The sequence below is a fragment of the Giraffa tippelskirchi genome, chromosome 2, assembly GCF_054371585.1.
Source record: "Giraffa tippelskirchi isolate mGirTip1 chromosome 2, T2T-mGirTip1v1.2.pri, whole genome shotgun sequence".
NCBI lineage: Eukaryota > Metazoa > Chordata > Mammalia > Artiodactyla > Giraffidae > Giraffa > Giraffa tippelskirchi.
Window position 1 is genome coordinate 27905073 of NC_137276.1, and position 12817 is coordinate 27917889.

The 12817-nt window shown below is 38.8% G+C and overlaps 1 protein-coding gene and 1 pseudogene across 2 annotated transcripts in view; one reads left to right on the forward strand and one right to left on the reverse strand.

The window, feature by feature from the left end:
* Window positions 1–12817, reverse strand: part of ELOVL3 (ELOVL fatty acid elongase 3) — a 38867-nt gene that overhangs the window by 20088 nt on the left and 5962 nt on the right. The gene's annotated exons all lie outside the window — the stretch shown is intronic.
* Window positions 8359–9018, forward strand: LOC145538232 (vacuolar-sorting protein SNF8 pseudogene; annotated as a pseudogene).

Genomic DNA, 12817 nt, shown 5'->3' on the forward strand with positions numbered 1-12817 from the left:
ATCCGACTCTTAGCGACCACATGGACTGCAGCCTACCAGGCTCCTCCATCCATGGGATTTTCCAGGCAAGAGTACTGGATTGGGATGCCATTGCCTTCTCCGTATTGTAAAGCAATCATCCTCCAATTAAAAATAAATTAAAAAATTTTAAAGTGACATATGCATACAATGGAACATTATTCAACTATGATAAGGAGTGAGGTTCTGACACATGCTACAACATGGATGAATCTTGAAAACATACTTACCAAAAGAAGCTAGATCCAAAGACAATGTTGTATGAGTCCACTTACATGAAATATCCAGGCTAGGCAAATTCAAGGAGACAGAAAGTAGACTAGAGGTCACAAGGGGCTGGGGAGGGCTCTAGGTACTTTCATTGCAAGCATCTTTTCTATAGACATCTTAAGTTGCAAGCATGTTTGCTACATAGCTAATTGTCTATAAGGTAATTTTGCCATAAAAGATAAATTAGTTTATTGATAGTCTGGTTTCATTTCCCCATTGATGCAGAACTCCCATTTTTTTTTTTAAATAAATTTATTTATTTTAGTTGGGGGCTAATTACTTTACAATATTGTAATAGTTTTTGCCATACATTGACATGAATCAGCCATGAGTTTACATGTGTTCCCCTTCCTGGACCCCTCACCCACCTCCCTCCCCATCCCATCCCTCTGGGTCATCCCATTGCCCCGGCCCTGAGCCTTTGTCTCATGCATTGAACATGGAATGGTGTTCTGTTTCACACATGATAATATACATGTTTCAATGCTATTCTCCCAGAACGTCCCACCCTCACCTTCTCCCTCAGAGTCCATAAAATTGTTCTATGCATCTGTGTCTCTTATTCTGTCTCGCATATAGGGTTATCGTTACCATCTTTCAAATTCCATATATATGCATTAGTATACTGTATTGTTGTTTTTCTTTCTGGCTTACTTCACTCTGTATAATGGGCTCCAGTTTCATCCATCTCAGTAGAACCGATTCAAATGTTAGAACTCCCATTTTTATAATACATAAATGTTGGATCTCATTATGGTCTACACAGTGAAGAGTCTTAAAATAGTGGATAATAACAACAATGTATGTCAATTTGATAGAAAATAGGTTGATAAAAGTTACCAGAAGTGTGAAAGAAGAGTGTATAAAGCCAGACTGCACACTGTCCTGGAAAATGGTTACATGTCAGTTTGCAAATCCTTCAGCGATTTGAAGGCACAAGACCCATAGAACTTTGGAGTATCTATCGATGCACAAGATGCCATGAACAACAGTGGGGAGGTTTTCACAACACAGTACAAAGCTCGGTTACAAAATATACATCTTAGTATTTGGAAATTTATACTTCTTTTAATGAAGGAAATTTTAATGTAAAAGAAAAAGTACAATGCTGAACAAGGAGAAAAATCATCACTGACAACAAAAATATATGTAATATATATTTATAATATGTATTATATTATAAAAATATAAGACAAAAATATGTATCATATTATATGCATACTATATAACTGTGAATGAAAGACTTGGGAAATAAGTGGTTACATACAACCCACAAAGTAAAATCAGCTATCTGCATAGTATTGCAGTGAACCCACACACAGTTTACTCAAGGATTTTGTATTTTGCAATAAAGTCTTTTTAGTTTTGTTTTTCATATGTTTCATTATGTCCTTTTAATGTCCCCCCCTTTTAATGTCCCTCTTTTGTTTTTTGTTATTTTATCTTTTACAGCAGAATGGCCTTATTGTCAATCAGTTATGCCACAAAAATATTTGTGCCATAAATGTCTGCAGCAGTGATATCTATGGCAAAGATGCTTATAGTCACGGACATGTTGCGCAGAGTGGATAATGGAGAATTCCTAATTAATGGGTATAGAATTTCTGTTTGGTGTGATGAAAACATTTTTGAAATAGTGATGACAGTTGCACAACATTGTGAATATAGCTAATGCCACTGTATTACACACTTAAAAATTATTAAAATGGCAATTTTTGTGTAGTATATTTTGCCGCAATTTTTAGCAGTTAATAATGTATTATACCAAAGCCCATAAAATTGTACACAAAAGCCAAGGGATGTGGGGAGGGGACTGACTACAAAGAATCATGAGAGAAATTTTGGGGGTGATGAAAATATTCTATATAATGATTGTGGTGATGGTTGTACATCTCTGTATCTTTTTCAGACTCATCTCATGGTATACTTAAAACTGGTGAACTTTATTATATTTGAATATCTCATAAAGTCTGACAAAACATAAAAATGTAAAAACAACCCCCCTAAATAGAAAGTAAAGTGGAATTAAATGTTCTCAATAAAACTGGGGAGAAAATAAATAAAATAAATTACTCTAACTATATATTGAGTTGGTAGTGTAAGTATACAAAGAACAATCTCAGATGACTGAGATACATTAATTTGACTATACAGCCATAGTCAAAAGTACTCTAAGGACAAAAAGAAACTAAAAAAAAACCCTCAAATTGTTTTTGGTAATTATATTGTTGGTGGTTATTGGTGTCATTGTTTTTGTTTGTTTGTTGTTGTTTTTCATTTTTAAAAATTTTAATTGGAAGCTAATTACTTTACAATATTGTGGTGGTTTTTGCCACACATTCACATGAATCAGCCATGGGTATTCATGTGTTCCCCATCCTGACCCTCCCGCCCACCTCCCTCCCCATCCCATCCCTCAGGGTCATCCCAGTGCACCAGCCCTGAGCACCCTGCCTCATGCATGGAACCTGGACTGGTGATCTATTTCACATATGATAATATACATGTTTCAATGCTATTCTCTCAAATCATCCCACCCTCTCCTTCTCCCACAGAGTCCAACAGTCTATTCTTTACATCTGTGTCTCTTTTGCTGTCTCGCATATAGAGTCATCACTACCATCTTTCTAAATTCCATATATATGCATTAATATACCGTATTGGTGTTTTTCTTTCTGACTTACTTCGCTCTGTATAATAGGCTCCAGTTTCATCCACCTCATTAGAACTGATTCAAATGCATTCTTTTTAATAGCTGAGTGATATTCCATTGTGTATATATACCACAACTTTCTTATCCATTCCTCTGCTGATGGACATCTAGGTTGTTTCCATGTCCTGGCTATTGTAAACAGTGCTGCGATGAGCATTGGGGTACACTGTCTCTTTCAATTTGGCGTCACTGTTGCTCTGAAACTGTGTATTGTGGGAGAAATAGAATAAAAATAATAAAAAATAAAATAATGTTGCTGTTATTGACAACTGAAATTTTTTATATTGTTAAGAAGAGATAATGAGGTAAGATTGATGATGTTAAGTAAAAACTCCATAGCTGATTTTGAATTGGAAGTGTCAATATGAACACATGATATATTTAATCTTTTTTTTTAAATTGTATTTTCTAGCTCTGTTAACTGAAAAGACCTAGGGTCCATGACCAACCCAGTACCAATGGGCATTCCTGGCACTCAGTTTGTTTTTTTTAAATGTCATTTTGTTAAAAGTATCCTGGACTCCTTAAGATGGCTGATTCCAGGACTGGGACGGATCTGTATACCGAAGATGGGCCTAAGATAACCTTTCATTATCAGGAAGCAAAGAAATTAATAAAGACAAATTGTGTGTCAAAGGACTCTGGAGACAACCTAAGTAAATTCACACTGGCCAAAACTACCATTTGAGCATCAGAAAGAGTTACAGCCTCAATGAATTATAGCTCCAAATAGGATTAAATCTGTTTATTCATAATGATACTACAAAAGCCCACTTTACTGGTCACTTTTGAAGGATAGTAGGGAGTCAACTCATTATTTTGACAATTGGTAAAGAAAAAAGAATCAACATTTGTTATGCTTTTCCTATACAAGTTGAATATCTCAGGGTAACTGAACAGGTGATAAGGGGAAGTTTCTCCTTATAGAAGTATTCTAACTAATACACTCAGTAGAAAAGAGAATTAAAATATAACCGGTTGCCAAACCCTAATGAATGAATGGATCTAGGAAAAGACAATCAATAGGTGATAACACTGATAAAGAGAGGCGAGAAAAAAATTTTTTTTTGGCCATGCCATACTCATGCAGAATGTTGGTTCCCCAACCCGAGGCCCCTGCAATGGAAGCACAGATTCTTAGCCACTGGACCACCAAGGAAGTCCTGAAATTAGTCTTACTTTGAAAAAGAAATCTAATCTGATCAAGCCTTTACATGTAACTATCAATTTAAACCAAATACAAGGGGCAGAAGTTTCCAGTCTCACTCAGGAGAACCCAAAGTGTGTGGACAACACCTTGGTCTCAGATACTCCGCCATCTAGCAGGGATGTAGGTTTGATGTGTGCCTTTCAGCAGCTGGAAGGGCCAGGATAGGAGACCAACATTCAGGGAAAAGAGAGAAAGTAGAGGGGAAATTGTAGGGTATAAGTGATGTAGGGTCTGTGATGGAGTAATCATCCCCATTTTGCCCCAAGTATGGCTACAGGATGGAATAGGCACAGGAGGCCAACCACTGGGTGTAACAGGATTTTTCTTCATTAGCTCTGATAATATTTCCCTGAGTGTCTCCACAATCTGTTGTCCCTCTTTTATCTCCAGACCAGTTAGTTGGGAACCTGAGCTATTGCAAGCTGGTGTCCGGATTTTGACCCAATTGACTGAACACTTTCCTGAGATTATTTCCAAGAACGTCTATTTCTGCTGCTTTCTTGGGAGACCCCTAGTTTTCTGATTCCTCTGTAGAAACCAACCAGTCCCCTCCAATTTCTCTCCTGCGTATCAGAGAACTTGGAGAAGAGTCACTTCTGTCCCCAAGGCAAGGAGACAGATGTATTAGTGCATTGAGTAGTTGGTTTCAGCCACTTTGGAACGGAACTTGAGTCTATAGCTGGACTATAATTAGTTAGTGTGAGTCTGTTTTTTTTTTTTTTTCCTATGTCCTCCAATTTATGAGAACTTTTCTAAGAGCCAGGATCCATATCTGTCACACCATCCAACCTATCAAAACCACAAGGCTCTATCTCCAAGTATTAATATAGCCATTGCTCTCTCTACTACACCCACTCTGATCAGGAAGTCAGGAAACTGATGGCAACTCAAATTGCTAAAATTAACCTTTTTTTTAAGGTTAATCTGCTCAAATTTCCATGAACTCTTTACAGTAGGGTAAAAAGAAACCCCATTTCTTTTTCTTTCTTCCCCTTTTTTTCTTTTGGCCACATTGTGCAACTTGCGGGATCTTAGTTCCCTAACCAGGTAATCAAACCCTGGGCCCCTTGCAGTGGAAGCACCAAGTCCTAACTACTGGACCACCAGGGAATTCTAAGAAAGTTTAATAAACAAACTATAACTAATATATTGGGAAATACAAGTGCACTAGGGGTGGCCACTATATCCCTAGTAGAAATGACGAAAGGGAGCCATTACTAGAATACAAGGACAGAGAGAGCTTTGTGGAGAGGGCTGTCTGGTAGGAATTGACACCTTTCATCAGGGGATAGATGCCCACAGCACCCTGCAGGATGGGAGCCAGGAGAATACCCTGATCTCATTTTCCCCTCACCCTCTGATCTCTTCATCAGTCTTCCATGTTGGCAGTGCTCCACACTGACCAAATTTAACCAGAAGTCAGAGGGTCTACCAGCTGGTTAACTGGTCACCACAGATCAGCTTCCTAGAGCACAAAACAGGGTAGAGAATGATAGAGTGGCTCTGGAAAGATAACCAGATCATCTTTAACCTCGATTCCTGCTGTAATCTTAAACTTTAGTCTGATTTCTTCACAGCTGACAAAGCCACCTTTAAAAAAATATTGTGATGAAATATATATACATCACAAAATTTACTATTTTAGCCATTTTTTTAGTACACAATTCAGTGGCATTAGTTACATTTACAATATTCTGCAACCGTTACCACTGTCTATTTCTAAAACTTTTTCATAAACCTGAACAGAAACTTTGTACCTGTTAAGCAAGAATTTTCTATTACTTGTACTTCAAGCTCCTGATAACCTTGTAATCTACTTTCCAACTCAATGAATTTGCCTATCCTACATATTGAATACAAACTGGGGTTATCCTCTAGTTTCAGTGCATAGGCTTGTCATTGTGGTGGCTTTTCTTGTTGTGGAGCACAGGTTCTAGGGCATGCAGACTTCAGTAGTTGTGGCTGCTGGGCTCTAGAGCCCAGACTCAATAGTTGTGGTGGACAGGCTTAGTTACTCAGTTGCATTTGGGTTCTTCCAGGATCAGGAATCAATCTGTGTCTCCTGCACTGGCAGGTGGATTCTTTACCACTGAGCCACCAAGGAAACCCCTAACATTATCGTTACAAGGTTCATCCATGTGGTAGCATATATCAGAACTTCATTCCTTTGTATGGCTGATTAATATTTCATTGTATGCACATTTTGTTTGTCCATTCATCTGCTGATGCACACTTTGGTTTTTTCTACCTTTTGGCTATTGTGAATAATGCTGCAATGAACATTATCAGTTCAGTTCAGCTCAGTTCAGTCCCTCAGTCACGTCCGACTCTTCGCAACCCCATGAATCGCAGCACTCCAGGCCTCCCTGTCCATCACCAACTCCCGAAGTCCACCCAAACCCATGTCCATCGAGTCAGTGATGCCATCTAACCATCTCATCCTCTGTCGTTCCCTTCTCCTCCTGCCCTCAATCTTTCCCAGCATCAGGGTCTTTTCAAATGAGTCAGCCCTTTGCATAAGGTGGCCAAAATATTGGAGTTTCAGCTTCAACATCAGTCCTTGCAATGAATACCCAGGACTGATTTCCTTTAGGATGGACTGGTTGGATCTCCTTGCAGTCCAAAGAACTCTCAAGAGTCTTCTCCAACACCACAGTTCAAAAGCATCAATTCTTCAGCGCTCAGCTTTCTTTATAGTCCAACTCTCACATCCATACATGACCACTGGAAAAACCATAGCCTTGACTAGACAGACCTTTGTTGGCAAAGTAATGTCTCTGCTTTTTAATATGCTATCTAGGTTGGTCATAACTTTCCTTCCAAGGAGTAAGCGTCTTCTAATTTCATGGCTGCAATCACCATCTGCAGTGATTTTGGAGCCAAAAAAATAAAGTCTGATGCTGTTTCCACTGTTTCCCCATCTATTTGCCATGAAGTGATGGGACCAGATGCCATGATCTTAGTTTTCTGAACATTGAGCTTTAAGCCAACCTTTTCACTCTTCTCTTTCACTTTCATCAAGAAGCTCTTTAGTTCTTCTTCACTTTCTGCCATAAGGGTGGAGTCATCTGCATATCTGAGGTTATTGATATTGCTCCCGGCAATCTTGATTCCAGCTTGTGCTTCATCCAGCCCAGCGTTTCTCATGATGTACTCTGCATATAAGTTAAATAAGCAGGGTGACAATATACAGCCTTGACGTACTCCTTTTCCTATTTGGAACCAGTCTGTTGTTCCATGTCCAGTTCTAACTGTTGCTTCCTGACCTGCATACAGGTTTCTCAAGAGGCAGGTCAGATGGTCTGGTAGTCCCATCTCTTTCAGGATTTTCCACAGTTTATTGTGATCCACACAGTCAAAGGCTTTGGCATAGTCAATAAAGCAGAAATAGATGTTTTTCTGGAACTCTCTTGCTTTTTCGATGATCCACCGAATGTTGGCAATTTGATCTCTGGTTCCTCTGCCTTTTCTAAAACCAGCTTGAACATCTGGAAGTTCATGGTTCACGTATTGCTGAAGCCTGGCATGGAGAATTTTAAGCATTACTTTACTAGCCTGTGAGATGAGTGTAATTGTGCGGTAGTTTGAGCATTCTTTGGCATTGCCTTTCTTTTGGATTGGAATGAAAACTGACCTTTTCCAGTCCTGTGGCCACTGTTGAGTTTTCCAAATTTGCTGGCATATTGAGTGCAGCACTTTCACAGCATCATCTTTCAGGATTTGAAATAGCTCAACTGGAGTTCCATCACCTCTACTAGCTTTGTTCGTAGTGATGCTTTCTAAGGCCCACTTGACTGCACATTCCAGGATGTCTGGCTCTAGGTGAGTGATCACACCATCGTGATTATCTGGGTCGTGAAGATCTTTTTTGTACAGGTCTTCTGTGTATTCTTGCCACCTCTTCTTGATATCTTCTGCTTCTGTTAAGTCCCTACCATTTCTGTCCTTTATTGTGCCCATCTTTGCATGAAATGTTCCCTTGGTATCTGATTTTGTTGAAGAGATCTCTAGTCTTTCCCATTCTGTTGTTTTCCTCTATTTCTTTGCATTGATTGCTGAGGAAGGCTTTCTTATCTCTCCTTGCTATTCTTTGGAACTCTGCCATCAGGGAAATACAAATCAAAACTAGGGCACCTAAGTCACCAGTATGAGCTGCATCATCTGGGAGGCAGCATTACTACCCCAAAGAAGCTTCAAAACTAATGTGGGGCAATTTGCCGGCAAGCACAAGTAGGATACTCAGAGGAGTCTCAAGTTCCAGATGCAATTCCAGGACATATGTGCCACCATTGGGATGGATCCCCTGATTTACGGAAAAGGATTTTGGTCTGAGATGCTGGGCATACAGATTATCAAAGTGTGCCTAGCCCTGAAGCACCAGAATGGAAGTTTGAGAATTTTAGAGGAATTGTTACATCAACAGGTTTTATAGGGAAGGGAAAAATTCAATCCAGATATCAGCCAAGACAACTTGATAAGGGCCATCAAGTAAATAAAGGCACATGGCATTGGCTTCAGCATTATCCCTGTGGGTGGCACTGACCATATTCAGTCTGTTCCAGCTGAGCTCAATATGAATTACAATGAGGTGCTAGAGCTAGCAGGGAAGAATGGCTACAGGACCATCAGTGAGATAAAAGCCAGTCTTAAATGGGAGACAGAGTGATTATTGCAAGTGCGGAACATAGGCTGATGAAAGGGCTGGCCTGCCTAGCCAGCCTCTACAGCAAACTACTGTCTTCCAGCTCTCTTCACTGACCTCCTCTCCCAGATTATAGCTCAGGAGGCCAGAGAATTCCTCTTCTGAATCTAGGAATGTGTAAGGGAGCACAGCAGGATGCAGGAAGGAGAGAGAGAGCAGCTATTGATTGGTGAATAAAACCTGAACTAGGAATTACCTGACTATCCAGTGGTTAGAACCCAGTGCTTTCACTGCTGAGGCCCAGGTTCCACCCCTTGTCATCTGAGAACTAAGATCCCACAAGCCATATAGCACAAATGGAAAAACAAAAAAAAAATCTGACCAATTTTGCTTAAAAAAATAGAAAACATAAATAAAACAGATCCAGAAATTTTAATGGTGATGAAACAAACAAGAACATAAAAGCTGCTACTATAAATATGTTTTATATCTTCAAAAAGGTAGAGGAAAACCTGACCAAGATAATTATAGAAGTGGAAGATAAAGGAAAGATCCAAATGAAACCTCTAGATATGAAAAACACAGTATCTGAAATGGAAAATACACTGGATGGAATAAAAGCAGATGCTGAAGATTGGTGATTAGAAGAAACAGAAATAGAAACTAAGCAAGGTGAAATAGAGAGACAGAAAAAAATGAAAAAATGAACAGAACACCATTTGTGCATGGAATAATATTAAGCAGACTGACATATATGTAATATCTCAAGAGGATCCCATAAAGAAAGAAGATGGGTGAAAAGAGGCTTAGAAAAAAAATATTTAAAGACAAAATGGCCATAAATTTCCCAAATTTGCTGAAAGCTATAAAACTCACGCATCCAAGAAGCTCAATGGATCCCAAGCAGAATAAACTTGGGGAAAACCACATCATATCATGTTACAATAAAATCTCTGAAACCACTGATAAAGAGAAAACATTAAAAGCAGCCAGAGAAAAAGACATATTTCTTACAGAAGAATAAATTCTTAAGAATTTCTTAAGAATGACAATAGAATTGTTATCATAATTATACAAATCAGATCTTACACAAAAATCCAAATGAATTTTTTGGCCAACCCAATATATTTTACCCCAGTAAGAAAACTAAAGGAAAAAAAGAAAAAAAAAAAGAAAGAAAACTAAAGGAAAAAGAACTATTTTCTTAAGACAAAAGATGAGAAAATTCATCACTGGAATTTTGATGAATGACAAAATTACTCATCTAAAAGAAATATGAAAGGAAGTTCTCCAAGCAAAAGTGCTTTCACTGCTTTCAAATGATACCATGTGGAAATGTGGATCTACACAACATAATGAAAAGTGCCAGAAATAGTAAATATATGAGTAAATGTAAAATACACTTAATATTTAATCTCTTCAAAAGATAATTGGTTCTTTAAAGCAAAAATTACAATAGGATTTACAGTACATGTAAAAGAAAAATGTATGATGACAGTTACACAAAAGATGAGAGGAAAAAAATTACTGCTGTACTGTTTTATAGTACATATGAAGTGATACATTATTTGAAGGTAGACTGATATTTAAAGATTGTATTTTATAGGGAATTCCCTGGTGACCAGGTGGTTAGGACTGCGCACTTTCACTGTCCTGGCCAAGCTTCAATCCCTGGTCAGGGAAGTAAGATCTAAGTTTCCCCCTAAGCCATACAGGATGACCAAAAAAAAAAAAAAGTATTTTATAAACTGTAGAGCAACAACTAAAGAAATAAAGATACAACTAATAAGCCAATAATGAAGACAAAATAGAATCCCAAAAGGTCAATCTGAAAGAAATCAGGGAGACAAGAAAAAAGGAACAAAGAGAAGATTGGGCAAATAGGAAGTAACTGAAAGATGGTAGCTTCAAACTCAATCAAACTGATAATTACATTAACTGTAAATGTAGTAAACACCCCAATCAAAAGGCAAGGAAGGTAAGATTGGATTAAAAAAACAAAAACAAAACTAAAACTATAGAGTTTCTGGTCTATAAGAAACTCACTTAAAATATATAGAAACATATAGCTAAAAGTAAAAAGATGGGAGAATAAGAACCAAATCAAAGTCAGAACAGCTATATTAAAAATAAGAAATAAAAAAATAAAAATAAAAATAAGAAATAGACAAATCTTCAATTATAGTTGGAGATTTTAGCACTTTTCCATAAGTAACTGATAGTAAAGCCAGACAAAAAATCAGTAATAATATAGGTTTGAAGAACACTATCAACCAATTTGATTTTTTAAATTTTTATTTATTTCTCTTCAGCTGTGCTGGGTCTTCACTGCTGCACGGGCTTTCCTCTAGTTGTGGCAAGCAGGGGCTACTCTCCAGTTGCAGCTCGTGGGCTTCTCTTGTTGCAGAGCACAGGCTCTAGGGTGCACAGGCTTCACTAGTTGCCGCTCCTGGGCTCTAGAGTGCACAGGCTTCACTAGTTTTTGCTCCTGGGCTCTAGAGTGCACAGGCTTCACTAGTTTCCGCTCCTGGGCTCTAGAGCACAGTCTCAATAGTTGTGGCACAAGGGCTTACTGTAGAATTGTTCTACAGTATGTGGGATCTTTCCAGATCAGCAATGGTACCTGTGTCTTCTGCGTTGGCAGGCAGATTTTTTACTACTGAGCCACCAAGGAAGCCCCACCAATTTGACTTTAGTGACATTTATGGAACACTCCACCAAACTCCAAACACATTATTCTCAAGTGTACATGGATCATTTACCAAGAAAGACTATGTGCATATTTGTGCCAAATTGCTTCAGTTGTAACTGACTCTTTGTGACCTCATGGACCATAGCCAGCCAGGCTCTTCTGTCTATGGGATTCTCCAGGCAAGAATACTGGAGTGGGTAGCCAGCCAGGCTCTTCTGTCCATGGGATTCTCCAGGCAAGAATACTGGAGTGGGTTGCCACGCCTTCCTCCAGGGGATCTTTCCAACCCTGGGATAGAACACACATTGCTTAAGTCTCCTGCATTGGCAGGCGGGTTCTTTACTACTAGTGCCAGCTGGGAAGCCCCAAGGTAGACTATAGTCTAGGCCATAAGACAAATCTGAATAAATCCAGTTTGGCAGTTTGTTACAAAACTAAATTTTCTCTTAATCATACAATTCGGCACTCATGATCCTTGGTATTTACCCAAATGAGTTGAAAACTATGTCCACACAAAAACCTGCACATAAATGTTTACACACTTGAACGTAGCCAAAAGGCCAAGAAGCAAATGCACATAAGTATTTATAGCAGCTTTATTCATAATTACTGGAGAAGGAAATGGCAACCCACTCCAGTATTCTTACCTAAAGAATACCATGGACAGAGGAGTCTGGTGGGCTGCTGTCCATAGGGTCGCACAGAGTCAGACATGACTGAAGTGACTTAGCATGCATGCATGCACTGGAGAGGGAAATGGCAACCCACTCCAGTATTCTTGCCTGGAGAATCCCAGGGAAGGAGGAGCCTAGTGGGTTGCCATCTATGGAGTCACACAGAATTGGACATGACTGAAGCAACTTAGCAGCAGCAGCAGCAGCATTCATAATTACCCAACCTTGGAAACAACCAAGATGTCCTTCAACACGTAAATAGATAAAAAAAACAACACCAACAGTGGCACATCCATATAACGACTATTATTCAGCAATAAAAGAAATGAGCTATCAAGCCATGACAAGATATGGAATAAACTGAATGTATTTTACTAAGTGAAAGAAGCCAGCTCAAATGTCTACATACTGTATGATTCAAACTATTTGACAATCCGGAAAAGGTAAAACCACAGAGACGTAAAAAAATCAGTGTTGCCAGGGGTAGGTAGGAAAGAGGGAAGAATGGAAAGAGCACAGAGACTTTTTAGGGCAATTAAACTACTCTGTATGAATAGTTTAAGATGGCGTCTCTTGTTGTAGAGCACAGGCTCTAGGT